This window comes from Acipenser ruthenus, chromosome 31 (genome assembly GCF_902713425.1).
Source record: "Acipenser ruthenus chromosome 31, fAciRut3.2 maternal haplotype, whole genome shotgun sequence".
In the NCBI taxonomy this organism is placed as follows: Eukaryota; Metazoa; Chordata; class Actinopteri; order Acipenseriformes; family Acipenseridae; genus Acipenser; species Acipenser ruthenus.
Window position 1 is genome coordinate 11,685,294 of NC_081219.1, and position 13,401 is coordinate 11,698,694.

Here is a 13,401-nt window from a genome sequence, read left to right on the forward strand (position 1 = left end):
ACTGACAACAAGAATAATGGAGTTTATAATGGCCTATTATTAAGCTTGACACGGTCATTTATCTCTCCTGCACCTGTAATAGAGGAGGGGGAGGGTAGACAAGAAAGAACTGTGGTTTCTCTTCCAACAGGATTGTCACATATGTAGTTTTAAACAATTGGCTGCACAATTGATTAACTGAGATTGTGCATGCAGCTCCAGCAAAGCAAAGAGGTAACATTATCTGATAATAGGTCAAATACGTGAGGCTGGGTTTTAAAATGCCAACATGCACTGATCTTTAATTAGGTGTCATTTATTCGGGTGTATCTATGATAAAGGCAGCTCTGGAGGAAACCTATCACTCTTGATGAAGTTGATGCTGGGCTTTTTTCATACTGGGCACATGATGTGGTTTCGCAGGTTTTCAAGTGTGTAAAGTTCAGATTGGATTGCATCAATATTTATTCACTGGTGCAAATGCTTACAAAACTGTAGATGCAAAATATCAGTGCAAACTTTGGCAAGGTCCAATTTTTATAGCACCCTGACGGGTGTCATCCCAAGGCACTTTTATCAGCACAAAGTAAGCTGATAAATTAAGCTGCAATAGAGTCAGCATTGAACTCATATTAGAAATGCAATCTATCAAATGTAAAACAAGCTACATTGGAAAGCCCTTGAGCTAAGAAAAATGAAATGAAAAGATGAACCAACAAAGGTGTAAAAATAACACAGATTTACCAGATTTTCTAAAAATCTTGGTCTATTCCTGGACAATATTGCCAAACGCCAAGTGTAAATGAAAAGCTAACCCTTCTGTGTGTACTTGCAATTCAAATTAACAAAAGGAGTCAGCTCAACAGGTTTAATTAGTCGCAAGTCTTCAGGTCTAATTAACAGGGGTCGAACCACAGCTGAAAAACAATGCCGTAGACGCTGTAACCCTTCCCTACATGGACAGTCTGACCTGAACACTTTAGCAGGGACTGTTGTCTGTATTGAATTCCAAGATAGAAGACCAAAGCATTTTTGAGTGTCATTACTTCAAAATCTCAGTTATTAGGCTGAAGCATACACCACACAAGTCAGTCCAATGAAGTGGAGATGGTGTGCCGTGCCAAGTTCTAATCACATTTTTGTGAATTATAATAAGTGAATACATCGGACATAATTGTGGGACGCTGTGGTTTTAAAACAGCAGAACGCCTGTGTTCATCTTTCTCAGCGGGAGAATGTTCATTTTTGGTTCAGAAGGTTAAATCTCCACCGCTGGTATTCATCCTCTCTTGGGAGACGTTCTTGGGCATTCATTTCAACGTGATTAATGTTGCCCCTCTCCTGTCTGTTTGGATGGTTATGCATTGCCAGGTGTTGTGTTGTACAGGAGCATTGTGTTTTTGTCATGGATAGTAAGCTGAAGTTTTTGTGACAGCTCCCGTTTCTTTTGCCCCTTTGCTCTGGATATCATAGAGAGTGTATGAAATGAAAATTCTTAGTCACGCTTGTCAGGGTTCTTTCATAGCTTGAGTACCAAAATAAAATGCATTACTGGAGGAATGCCCACAAAGTTATTGAAACAACTCATTATAATGGCAAGGCATATTAAGCACAGGGGTGAAAAAATGTCTCTAGTTATAAAGCTGTTGATAGAACATTTATTCTCATTTTTAAAACATACGAGACCTACCTGTATGTACCATTCTTTGTTAGCTAATACACTTTGTACATTTCATTGTGAGTGGGTATACATTTTAGGACACACTGGTATTTTGTCTGACATACAAGAAATGAGTCACAAATTGCCTGAATACACACATTTACCTACTTCATATTTCTTTCCTCCGCATTGATTTTCCTCCTGTACAGCTCTGGCCAAACATTTTGCATCACCTAGAATTTTAGGATTGAGATAGAAAAAGAAAGACAGATATATATATATGAACATAATTTAGATCTTTTATTTAACAACATGCAATCAAAGAAACTACAAAATGATATTGCAAAAGTTAGATTTTGAAATGTGAAAACCACAAAGTGGTATGTAATTAAATATGGTAACGTGACATTATTGAGCAGGTTTCATTCGACTTTATGATGCAAAATGTGTTAATTCTATAGGGTTGATGCAAAACTTTGTGCCATAGCTACCACAGCAATCAAGCTTTTTTGTTCCTCATTTCTCCACAATTCTGTTACATCCTAATGCCTCCTGAACAAAGGAGACCCTCAATGGCAATGCTGGCAGCTTTTATAATTTTCTTTCCATTATGATAAGCACTCTCCGGTTTATAATGGCTTATAATGCTTCGTAATGGTATGTTATTTTCACGGTTTCATTGAATGGGGAGCAAAAGCCGTGTTTTTCTAGGGCTGTATTGCACAGTCAGCCATGGGAGTGTTGGCACAGCCTGCCCTGTTTATTGATTAGACTGCTTATGTGGCAGCTTTAAATGTGTTCAGAATCCATTCAGTAGCAGTGCTGCAATCAGTCCCTGGTTGTCACAAACCTGCATTTATCCTCTAGAAGTTCACAGTGTGTTTTCATTATAACCTCAGGAAAACAACTCAGAACCTGTGAAAGACTGTATAATGTATACAAACCTCTTAAAGCAACATAACACATAATACAATATTTTTTCTTCCACTTTTTAACACCGGATTGGATGTGTAATGAGTCAAAGCACAAACTACCCTTATACTGTATAGGTTTCCCATAGTAAAAGCATAGCAAAATATAATAAAGTCTAGGGAAGCATTGTAAAGCCCCGAGAGGTGTGGCATGGAAAACTATGGTAAATGCATAGTGTAACCAGGGGAAAAGCCTGGGAAAACTGCAAAATTTGGTAAACTTTTATAAAGGTTCACTCTTAGCACTCTACCCACTATTCTAAACATGGACAATAATGTAAATGCCAAAAGGGCGTTTTCTATTTGCCGAGCACTTTCAAGTATGAAAGGCTCTGGTCCTGTTGCGCTCATAATTAACAGCTTGCAAAATGTTTCACTCTTGTGGTTTTGAATAAGTGGAGCACAGCGCTAAGCGATCTCTTGACTTGCTACTTCCTGACAGTGTTCGTTATACTGGTGCTTCATCTGAACCAACTGCACTTTCTCTGATGGGTGGGTGTCAAGTCAGCACACTACTGTGTGAAGTAGCGTGTGTATATACATATTGTCTCACACACATTGTAAACACAGTTTTCAGTTAGTGATTATGCAGTCTAAAATGTTAAAGCCATTGTTAGCAGTGAAAAAGGTTATCAGAGGAAAAAATGCATGCTTTATAAATGTTTTCATTGTCTGGTCGACTCTTTGAGACCCATTACTGATGCTGCATGCTCTTTGGTTAAGACTGTGAGCATAGGGACACGTGCTACAGCAGTACGGCGACACCAGCTTTCTCCTCCCTGGAAACCTACTTGGTTCTTGTCACTGTAAAAAGTAGCACTGCAGCAGATCTCAAAGGTTCACTTTCACCGACAGGCTGTGTTACAGCTTGGAGCACAAAGAAAAAGCTCTTAAGCAAGAAAGTACCTGGTTTTCCATATTGAGTTTATGCAGAAACATTTGCCAGAAAACGGCTGTAGCTCTGATACGCTCACCATCATCTAATTTACAATTTCAAAATATATTTTATGGAAAGCGTATGGGGCTCTACACCTGTAACAGGAAGCACCATGTATTTCAGATTAGATTCTTTTTTTCTTTTTTATAAGAAAAAACGCTGTGATCTTAACTTTGAACATGTCTAGCCTAAACTACAAAAGGTTTCCCATTTCAACCGAAGCCCCCATGTGAGTTTGCTCCAGCCTCTCTGAGTGAAGCTCAGTGCTGGGGGAACTACTGGTTCTGCAGTAATTCTTCAGAAGGTCTAAGTTGAAGAATGCATTCCACAGGGATAAAGGGATCAGTGTGAGGACCGAGACTAATGGAAATCAAATGAAAATAGGGATCCATTTCATCAAAAGAAAAAAAAAATAGATGTGGAACTTAACTTCTTTGTACAAATCTTTATCTATAACTATTAAACAACCAAGAAAAAAATAACAGTAAATAAGAATTATATATAATGCAAGGAAAGTTTTAAGAATTGTACTTTTTTATATGCAGTACAAAAAATGTAAAAGGAAATCTGTTATGAAGAATATATATATATATATATATATATATATATAAAAGAACGATCAAGTCTACCTGACCATGAGCTAAACACTCCTACCTGCTCAATGAATGTGTTTATTCTCAAATTAGCTCTTTGTCATGCTTTTAAAAAGTCATTGCCACAAGCGTGTTTTGGAGCTGCCCTATACTGTACATGACTTTCATCAGCTGGGATACTGCATCTTGGCCTTGATTGCACCATTGAATTAAAGGCAAGCAATTAATTGTATGACACAGTAATTGGAGTCACAATGTAAAATGTTGCCTTTTTTTCTCACTGTGGCTTTTTTGATGTGTAACTAATCCCCCCAGCCCATCCTGTTATACCTTACATGTGATGAAAAGGAATTCCACTATGGCTAGACCTTAATGGCATTATCTGCTCTTCTTTATGACTAGGATTATTATTAACCCATCTATATTCATCTTTGATCACTGACCGCTTACACACAGAGCAGTATGTGCTTAGCAAGCTAAAGATCTGCATGCTCCCAAAAGAATACTGCATTGGCAGACTCAATATATATTTTATAATCACTGTACCTGCAGTGTCTGTGCTGTGGAGAAATGCAGCACTGCTGTATCTCACAACAAATGCTGTAATGATGCAACCTTCTGTGCACAATAGACAAGACAGTGTGGTCTGTTTTAATGGTCTAAATAGTGGTGGAAAATACTGATGCTCTTTAACCAGTATATTAATAAAGCTGGGTAACTTATAGACTAACTTTTAAAGCACTTCTTACAATAAAAATAGAGTGAAATGAGGTTTCGGAAAAAATCAGATGATTTCATTATAGGGAGGCGGTATTAAGATCGGCCGTTGTTTAGATCATTAAAATTGACCCTCCTCCAGAGAATTGTGAGGGTCTGGAACCAACTCCCCAGTAATGTTGTTGAAGCTGACACCCTGGGATCCTTCAAGAAGCTGCTTGATGAGATTCTGGGATCAATAAGCTACTAACAACCAAACGAGCAAGATGGGCTGAATGGCCTCCTCTCGTTTGTAAACTTTCTTATGTAATTATGTTCTTATATTCAGAGCAAATACTGTTAATCATTTAGCAATCAAAGATAAGGGAACGACTTACTACAGTATTCTTGAAAAAGTGACCTACCCGCCCATATGAAAAAACGACTATAGTACATGTTGGGATGTTATTTTCAAGGCTTCATTCATTGATTGCTCGATGGTTCAGTCATACCGTGCATGTAAATCACTGTGTGGATGAAAGCGATATATACAGTATATATATATATATATACACATATAATTATAGATAGATAGATAGATAGATAGATAGATAGATAGATAGATAGATAGATCAGCTATAACTGCAAGCACACAATGATAAATATAAAACTGTTAAATAGACAAACAGTTTTTTACTAAATGGTTATGAATTCGTTATGATCGGCTCAACATGTCTGCTTCTTGTGCTATAAGTAACAATGTATGAGATGCAGGCTAACACGATAACTAATTAAGGGTACAGCTATGCCATACAAACTGCATTCTATATGAGACTGAGAGCTCTTTCCATATCTTCTTTCGTCATTATGTGGAACCGTTGCTGCTTTTAGTCTTTGGTTCCCAAATACATGTTATAATGTTACTCTTTGAGTGTCCCACTCTGATGCTGTACAAAGCTTCCTTCATTCATTGCATTTTAGTAGCATCTTGTCTTGTTGCATTTCATCAGTGGTGGGTTTTTATGCAGCCGTATTTTCATTTGTCCATTTGCAGCCATCCTCAGCTTGACAATGGTTGGCAGCAGGTATTCTTATTGGGATCACAGTCAGTTGACATCACTACCTCCGCTGTGATTTTGTCAGATAACATGGTCCAGTAATTTAAACAACAGCTGTTTGGTACACTGTTTTATACTCCCATCCTACATTAGCAGTCATACATTGGTGCCCAGTAAGCAATTTGCCTTTTACATTTTCACGCTTATCACATTTTTATTTGAAGCTGATGACTCACAAATGGCCCTGAAGCTAATGCTGCATTCTGTAACAGGTAAGAAAACAAAACCAGCCCCAGAAAAGAAATACATCTCCAAATGATACAGTATGTGTTGTTCTCTCGTCGATTTGAAATGAATCACACCGAATGCAGCCTTTCCCACTGCCTAGCCAGTTCACCAAGCTGCTTAACCCAGGAGGAGAGCTGCAGCCTGGCCTGTCTCTGCCTGACCAGTAGGGGTCACTGTGGCATGGTGAGGTGTATCAATTCCAGGCTGGTTCCTCTATATCCTGTATAAGCACAAATGCCATCTCATTGCTCCCTATATGTGCCCAGCCAAGATTGGCAACTTTGTGCAAACAGGATTTGAACCAGCAAGTTCCCAATTGTATGACTTGCTCCGTTCCTAACGCAGTAGTGCCTTTACTAGGTGAGCTACGTTATACACTGTGGCTTTAAATTAGAACTATTGTGTTGCCTAGGCACTGCCCCTGGAAGATGGCAGATGACTAGACACATTTTCATAGATGAAAGTGTTTTCCCTCAGCTAATGCAACGTATAGGTTCGAGAGTTAGATAAAAAAAATAGTGTGCTGTGACCACTGACCACAGAAATAACACCTGCACCTTCAAATGAGCTCATTAATGTCGAAAACAAAAGCCTCGATAATGAGCAGGCATCTGCACTCCAAACGGTTAGCTGCTAATGTCGACAAGTAAGGGTCTTTCAAACATTACACAGTCCTATCTGATTAATCAGTTGTTGCGGTTTTTTTGGTTTTTTTTTAATAACCCTGTGTTTGCAAATTGTAAACATGAATTAAAAAAGTGACCTTCAGTCTGACAGCAAACGTGTGCCCGTTTTTTACCATCTGGCATTGATGTTCATTTGAGATCTCAGAAGAAAGAGCACAGCACTAGGGCCTGAAGATCCAAAAGGTACTAGAAAATACAGACAGGCACAGCTAAAGAATAGCATGAGTAGGGATAGTTGTTAGATCACATATGCTTTACCATACCTCTCTGGTCTTTAGACTTCTTACCCATGCTTTATCATGCTTTCACTGTGCTTTTACACTTCGTTAGTAAATGGCATTTTCTTAGTTACTGTTCCTTACCTATTTATAATGTTTCCAGTCATGCTAAGAGCAGTTATTCAAACCTCATGACTTTTCTATGGTCCTTTGACTGTGAGTTCAGGAGCTGCTATTCATTTCTATTGTCCTGCAGTAGACAAATGTGGTCTTGATCAGCCAAATTATCTTTGTTAGTAAGGGCCTGCACCATCTGGTGAACAGAAAGGAAAGTGTAGCAAAGTGGAATAAAGCATATTGAAGGTCTGGTAACACACATGTAAGCATTGTGAAGCCCAGAGAGGCATGGTAAAGCATATTTAAAAAAAAAAAAAAAAACAGGGTAAACTACAGTAAGCATGGGTAAAGCAAAAACTGCCAAATTACCTAGCAAATATACCATGGTAAACTTTTATAAGGGTATAGGGAGCAAAGCTGAAGGAAACTTCTTTAACCCACAGACCAGGGGGCTGAGGATTACGTTACTGAAGCAGATCAGTTAGAACGACGCTTACTGTATAGCATCACCTAATCTTACCTGTAGGGGGCAGTCACATACCTTAACGTTCTAACCTATGACATGCTACAATAACTACAGCTTACTGTACTTGTACAATGAGAGCCAGTAACCCATCCCCTGGCAAGCTCACCTCTTGTGCCTACTAGACGAGAGGAAGCCATGATAATTGATGCTGCCATCTAGAGACAGCTGAGGGAAGCACCTTTGACACATTTATGTATAACAGGCATTAGTGTTGAGTAAATTGTGGAAAAATTACTAAAATTGTGTGTACCAAGAACTAAAGGGTTACATCTTTTCACAGTGCAGCTCCCCATGCACTTTCCAAGCAACAACAGAAACGTACAGTAATGCTTCATAGATTGCTGGTGTTTCTACCTTTTTGAGTTAGAAAGTGAAGCTGCTATGTATAGGATGGGCACCTTATTGGAGAGTCAGTCCTTCAACCTGTACAACTGGTATGCGCTTCAGAAGCAAGGTCTTTGTTAGGCAATCCTAAGTAGTCCATGTGTAAATAACACAGGGCAGTGTGTAATGTATTTATGTAACACATTGCCAGTTCATCACAAGACAAACACTCACACTGTGAGGTGTGTCTCAATGACTTGACCATGGTGAACTGTTTGCAATTATTTCATTTCAATATATAAATACAAAACGTGCCAAGGTTAAAACAGTCGGGAGGAAAATATGACTAAGCTGGAAACGCTTGCGAATCTTAAAGAAACACGCACCCCTATCATGTGCAATGCTCTGTAGAAAGGGCTTCAACTCCTAAAAACATTATTATAGATGTCTGAGGAGCGTTCCACCAATCAGAGCACACATTGGTGGCACATTCCATGACACATCTCAGAGAAACCCATTTCATAGCACCAACCGCACCATATTGAGTCCCCCCCACCCCCCCCCACCCCCTGCTTTATTCTGAAAACGGTATGCTTGCTTTAAATACTGCGACTGCAAAGTTAATTACAAACTGACATGCCCATCAGCCACCTACCTTAGCCACTTAACGCTATTCTCTACAGCAACGTTTTCCATCGTTTCATAAAAAAAACAACAATGTACAACATATAAAGGATGGTTATGAGTAGAAACCCAATGTCTCTGGATTTCTTTTACTTGTATTTTAACAATAAAGCAGTATGAGTTATATCGACACTCATAGTGTGTCAGCAGAGTCTACAGGCACTCGCCACCCTGTACCCTATACCGGATCCCTGGTTATCCACTAATGAGGGGCTTGTTTGAGTGCATTCCATGGTACTGCTGCAGTCATTTTACTATTAGAACTAGACTCCCAACTACAGTCATCATCAGTGTCTGGGCAGCAGTGTGGAGTAGTGGTTAGGGCTCTGGACTCTTGACCGGAGGGTCATGGGTTCAATCCCAGGTGGGGAAACTGCTGCTGTACCCTTGAGCAAGGTACTTTACCTAGATTGCGCCAGTAAAAACCCAACTGTATAAATGGGAAATTGTATGTAAAAAAAAGAAATAAATAATCATAATTGTTAATCAAGGTTTCCATTGTTTCTAGTCCATCAATATGACAGGTAAAGAAGGCTGTTTGTACAGCATTGGATTCACATCAGGCATACAGGTTAATATGTAACTGTAGTCTGGACAGACACCTGTGTTATTTAAGATGCAGTGCATAATAAACTTTTTAATTGTGTACTCCTACTGTTAACAAATTGAGTCTGAGTGCATTGAGTCCACTAAGTGCATAGATCTCATTTATATTGGGCTATTTCAATTTCCTAAACATAATTAATTTCTGCATCTAGCCTGAAAACACTCAACAAGAGACGCAATCCCCATAGTTCACTGGGAATGAGTAAATATTTGGCATGCATTCGTCAGCTTTCTGGCTTTAGTAAATTGAACCTGTGGAAGTCAGTATGACTCTTTGAGCGAGTCTGCGCTAGATTATTACTTAACTTGTCAACTGTCAGACCACATTCAGTCTAGACTGTGTGGATTCAAGTTTCAAATCAAACACATTTTATTCACTGTCAAAAATACAGTACAACAGCAATTATGATCTGTTTACTTTTGATTATGAGCTTTTCAACACAGAACCGGCACAGCGTAGGTGAGAAATGTTGTCACAGGCAGGTAATAGAGAGAAGCATTTGCATAATTATTAAAATTTAACAAATCGAAAATAAAAAAACAAACACTTGTTTTGTCTGATGTGTGATTCAGTGTAGTTTGGTTCTGTGACCGATAAATAATAGGGTTGAGAAGGCCTGTCTAAAATGTTTCTGTAAAGGGAGGCTGCTTCAGCCTGATAGCTTACTGAGATTTTAAAAAAGGGCTGTGATTCAACTGAATAATCAAAGCGCCTCAAACCCTTCGCTTGAGCACCGCAAATACAGTTAACTGAGTATAGGTGGTCTGCATCTGAATTGCATTGTAGTCATTCTTGCACATCGCCACTTCCTTTTTCAGTTCTCCTCTAATGAAGAGGCTTACCAGCCAGATAACTGTGGAAAAAAGATGAGTCATCTAGTTCATAGAACTATTCATATGGGCAGGAACAAAATAAGAAAAGAGTCTAAAGATTAAAAGTGAACTTGAAGCTTCATTAGACTTAGCAGTCTGAACGATTGAGTTCCCCTACTCAAATTGCAATATAATAACTCTACACCTTTACAGAAATCATGCACGGCATGTGTTTTCATACTAAAACATGTCTCTGGTACTACACTAAAGAAAGTGCTCGGTTTCCTTGCATTCCTTTCAGGAAGTCTGTTACTGTTTCACTTTTAGGTCATTTTACCTCCGCAGTGCCTTGGGGCTCAAAGCACGTGATGACGTGTGTCAGTCATTAGAGAAAGCAGCTGGTTTGTTAATGAAAGGAAAGAAGGGGTGGGGAAGAGCCAAGGACCTAAACAGATACTTCTAGAGCAGCGTCAGTTTTATCATGTTTGGTTTAACATGTCTTTCTTTTAAAACAGCACATTTGGAAAATGGAAGTGTATCTCTGAAAGTAGGAGCCAATGGTACAGTATCTTCCATGTCCACAGTGCAGACAAAACCTTGGTTTAAAGTCAGCTGCAGACTGAACAACCACATACTAGGCCATTCTGGGCCACCAATGCCATTCCATATGCACTGCAGCACATGCTCTTGACTGTATTGTTATTGTATGTACTGCACTAATGTTAATAAGTGGGTCTCTGGATTAATATACATTAATATAGTGTCAAAGAGCCGTCATAATGAAATAGAGCCCATAATCATGGCATGCAGCATCCTAAATGTTACAATCCCCAAAATACTGCCATCTTCAAGAGAATCTGCTTTTTTTTTGTTTAATCCCTCGGGGCACTGGGTATGGACTAATCAGGACAATGGATGGCGGTATGTTTTTATGCTATTACCCCCAGGATATTTTCAATATATTCTAAACATTCATGCCTACAAGTAAATATATATTTGACAACTGCATTCCAGAATATATTTCATTTAGATTAAATAACAGGACAAAAACTATAGGTTATCTGATATTCAGAAACCCAGTTACCTGCTCAAAACCTTCAGCATTAAGATCAGGTCCTTGTCAATCCTTTTAATGCAGATCTCATTCCATTTTGAGTATAGGCAATTAAGACATATGTCCTTGGCTTTATTCCCACAGACAACTTATTTTATTTGTATGATGCATCAGGTGTAAACCTTGGCATTTCCTAGGATCCCATTTCAGTGCATTAATATTCAAATGGAAAAAAAAACCTTGTCAGCTATTTCTCAACACAGCACTCTTCCCTATAATGTGTTAGTGCAAGCTGTCTTTTTCATCATATTGTACATATTGACATCACTTATGTCACCAGTTTCCAGTGACCTATATATTGTACAATGCTTGAACCAGTCCTTGAATTATAGGTGTCCTATTCTATCCTTTACTGGAAGCTTGGGTAACAGCACAGTAGGGAAAAGCACAATACATTGTCAAATACGGTCAAATACATTCGTTGTAATTTAAAAAGGGGTCGCGATAGATTATGATCTGTCATATTCTAAACAAAAAAAAACAAACACCCGAAGCTTTACATTTTAATCTACTTTTTAATTTACTTCCATATTAGATGGAACTGTCTTTAATTTACATTTTTACACAAATCATTGGTTTTGAAAGTATCTTGATTTATATTAGCTACACAATATACATTGATTTGTCAGGTTAATTTTTTTTCGACACCATTTTCCAGTGAAATCAGGTTTTACATACTTTTAAAATTCCTTCGGGGGATCGAAATACGGCTTTCTCGAGTTTAACCCTAAGGCTGTTTAATGTTGTGTATTTGCTCAGAAAAGGATATTTTGAGTATTTATAAAGCATTTCAAATAGCTGGTTTCACAGACCCTGGTTTACCCTAATCTTGGTCTGCACCAGATTAAAATGTTATTACTTGCTTCATGATTCATACATTTGACTTAATCTAAGAATCTAGCCGGTGTAAATAACATTTTAAAACCCCTTTCCCTACCCTATTAGCTTCACTACCTTTTTCACTGAACCGTTTATCGTTTCTGATGCAGTGGGTTCCTTCTATTAAGACCACCAATTGGGACCGAATGAAATGGGCTTAATAGTGCGCCAGTCCTAACAGAGGAAAAATTTCAGATAGTCTCCCAATTGAATAGGTCTGACGAAGAGTCATCCAAATACTGTTTCTTATATAAAGTTATTCAGTTTTCTGTACTTTCCATTTCCACAAGATACATATTTTGTCATTCTGGTTTCTCAGATACATTTGACAGATTTTATGATTATGATTTTGAATAAAAGGCTATTTCTATTCTAAGTTGAGTCGTAGCAGTAGGCCCATCTGCTAAATAAAAAAGAGTTTTGCACTAACGGACGTCACTTTGTAAACAAAATTGTACCTTTCAGCTTGAACTAAAGAACACAAGCCCCTGTTTCAGCACTTACTTTTTAATAAGTTTCCATGGGCCTTTGTTTAGACTTGTGACTGGAAACGTGCCGGTGAGTTTCAAATGCTTGGCAACCACCAGCGACTCCAAACAGGATTGATTGAATCAAACTGGCAACCTTAGAGGTTATTCCTCACCGCCTACAGAACATCTAAATTACATTATAAAACCATAAGCTTAAACACGAATGTCAATGTGACCTTGGCTTTGCGACTTGGTGCATATACATACTGAATTTATGACCTAAGGCATACATCATAGTTGGCCAGTCAGTGGAAGGCTGCCTAACAGGCTAGAAATCTGGATTTAGTAGACATCATTCAATAACTGTCCCCCTGTAGGAGCAGAGGCTTCTTCCATTATTACACAGTGTGCCAGTGCTGTACAGTCACCAAGAGCTGTGACGGCCAATTAATTGCTAACGGAGTCTCAGAAAGTACATCATATGCTGACACAGCAGCATTAAGGATTAAGGTGGATGAAGGGAGAGTAGTTACAGCAGTGTTGCGTTCATTATAAAACTTCTGATTCGATTTGAAAGTGTACGGTTTATGCTGTACTGTAATGCTACCTAGACACAGATCGCTTTGCCACATCGTCATTCATTTTTGATAGGTCCTCTTCACAGATGTAGATATTGTACTGTGTTAAAAACATATACAGTGAAAAACAGATGAGTGTTGTATGATAAGGCACAGAAAATGCAAAGTATATGCATGGGAAAAGCATGGGAAATCTCAAGTCTT